This window comes from Panicum virgatum, chromosome 3N (assembly GCF_016808335.1).
Source record: "Panicum virgatum strain AP13 chromosome 3N, P.virgatum_v5, whole genome shotgun sequence".
In the NCBI taxonomy this organism is placed as follows: Eukaryota; Viridiplantae; Streptophyta; class Magnoliopsida; order Poales; family Poaceae; genus Panicum; species Panicum virgatum.
In genome coordinates, this window is record NC_053147.1 from 38,180,914 (window position 1) to 38,183,767 (window position 2,854).

A 2,854-nucleotide genomic window follows, 5' to 3' on the forward strand; every position below is an offset into this window, starting at 1 on the left:
GCCTGTTCTTGGTGTTGGTACGGTCAAACTGAAGCTGAGTTCAGGGAAGATAATGCACTTGAAGAACATGCAACATGCTCCGTCAATACATGGGAACCTAATTAGCGGATCCTTGTTATGTCGATATGGTTTTAAGTTAGTATTTGAAACCAATAAAGTTGTAATATCTAAATTCGGGAACTTTGTTGGTGACGGCTATGAGAGCGGAGGCTTGTTCCGCTTAAATACTGTTGAGCCAAATTTCCATCTAAATATTGCATCCATGAATAAAATGTGTGAGTCCAATGTGTGGCAGTCTCATTTTTGTCATATCAATTTTGACACCATTGCTAGAATGTCCAGATTAGAGTTTATTCTGAAATTGGAAGTAGTCAAAGCATCAAAGTGCCAATCATGTGTACAAGAAAAACAACCTCGAAAACCTTTCAAAGGTTTAGAGGAGAAGAGGGACTTAGCACCATTAGATCTTATTTATTCAGATCTATGCGAGATGAATGGATTGTTGACTAGAGGGGGCAAGAGATATTTCATGACCTTAATAGATGACGCTACACGTTACTGCTATGTTTACTTGTTGAAAACAAAAGATGAAGCGCTTCACTACTTTAAAATCTTTAAGGCTTAGGTTGAGAACCAAATTGAGAGAAAGATCAAGCGTTTACGTGATGATCGTGGAGGAGAATACATCTCCAATGAGTTATCACAATTCTGTGTTGAACATGGTATAGTCCATGAGATCACACCACCATATTCATCTCAATCAAATGGGGTGTCTGAGAGGAAAAATCGGGCACTTACAGACTTGGTAAATGACATGTTAAAGAGTTCTGGCATGTCCTATGAATGGTGGAGGGAAGCTATTTTGACAGCAAACTTTGTCCTTAATTGAGTTGTGATAAAGAACGAAGACATCACTCCTTATGAGGAATGGAAAGGGCGAAAGCCTAATGTCAATTTTCTGCGCACGTGAGGTTGTTTGGCGAAAGTCAATATACCAACGCCAAAAAAGAAAAAGCTTGGACTCAATACGGTTGATTGTATGTTTTTGGGTTACGCACAAAATAGCACGGCTTATAGATTTTTAGTTGTGAAATCAGATTCTCCTGATGTGAGCGTATACACAATCATGGAGTCTCGTGATGCTTCATTCTTTGAGGAAGTTTATCTAATGAGATCAGCAAGCAATAGTGAAACTCAGATTTGCACTTAATCTAAAACAATTTCTCCACCTAAACCAAATAGTGAACCAGTTACATTCGACGAAGATAATGATAAAGTCGATGATGCTCCACGCAGAAGTAAGAGACAAAGGGTTGCGAAATCCTTTGGTGATGACTTTATTGTGTATTTTATGGATGATGTGCCAAAAACACTTCCAGAGGCTTATGCATCTCCTGATGCAGAGTATTGGAAAGAGGCAGTCCATAGTGAGATGGACTCCATCATGTCCAATGGGACTTGGGAGATCACTGATTGTCCAAGCGGGTGCAAAACAGTTGGATGAAAGTGGATCTTTAAAAAGAAAATGAGGCCGGATGATACTATTGAAAAGTATAAGGTAAGACATGTGGCCAAGGGTTATACACAAAAGAAGGAGAAGATTTCTTTGATACTTACTCTCCAGTAGCCCGAATTGCAACAATCAGAGTACTGCTTGCGTTAGCAGCTTTCTTTGGTTTACATATCCATCAAATGGATGTAAAAATAGCTTTTCTTTATGGAGAGTTGGAGAAAGAAATATATATGGAGCAACCGGATTGCTTTGTTATCCCTGGAGAGGAGAACAAAGTGTGCAGATTAATAAAATCTTATATGGCCTAAAGCAAGAACCTAAATAGTGGTACGAAAAATTCGACACCACTTTAACATCTGCAGGATTCAGCGTGAACGTGGTAGATAAGTGTGTGTACTACCGTTATGGTGGGGGTGAAGGTGTTATATTGTGCTTGTATGTCAATGACATACTTATATTTGGGACCAGCACTGCTGTGATTGATGAGATCAAGTCTTTCCTATCTCGGTGTTTTGATATGAAAGACTTAGGTCCAACAGATGTAATTCTGAATATTAAATTGATTAAAAATTAGAATGAGATTACACCGAGTCAATTCCATTATATGGAGAAGGTCTTTAGTCGCTTTGGCTTTGTAGACTGTAAGATCGCTCCAACTCCCTATGGCGCAAGTGTGAAACCTCGAAAATTTGAAGGACAGGGAAGAGATCAATTGAGATATTCTCAAATAATTGGATCCCTTATGTATTTAGCTGGTGCGACCAGACTAGACATCTCCTATGTTGTGAGTAAACTGAGCAGGTTCACATTAAACCCAGGAGATGATCATTGGAAAGCACTCGAGTGAGTGTGTCGTTATCTGAGAGGTACTTTAGATTATGGAATTCACTACTCGGGGATACCCACCTGTGTTAGAGGGGTACAGTGATTCCAATTGGATCTCAGATGCGGACGAGATCAAAACAACTAGTGGCTATATATTCGGTCTAGCGGGTGCTGCAGTTGCGTGGAGGTCCTGTAAACAAACAGTCTTGACAAAATCAATGACTGAAGCAGAACTTGTAGCACTAGAGACTATCACTAATGAGGCTGAATGGCTTAGAGAGTTGCTTATGGACTTGCCTTTGCTTGAGAAGCCGGTACCACCCATCCTAATGTATTGCGATAACCAATCAATGCTAGCTCAGGTTATGATACAAAGGATAATTCCAAGTCCAACAAGCACATTAAGCGGAGGCTTAAAATTGTTAGAAAAATGAGAAACTCCGGAGTTATAGTTGTGAGCTATGTGAAAACTGAAAATAATCTAGCAGACCCTTTCACAAAGGGATTATCATGGAA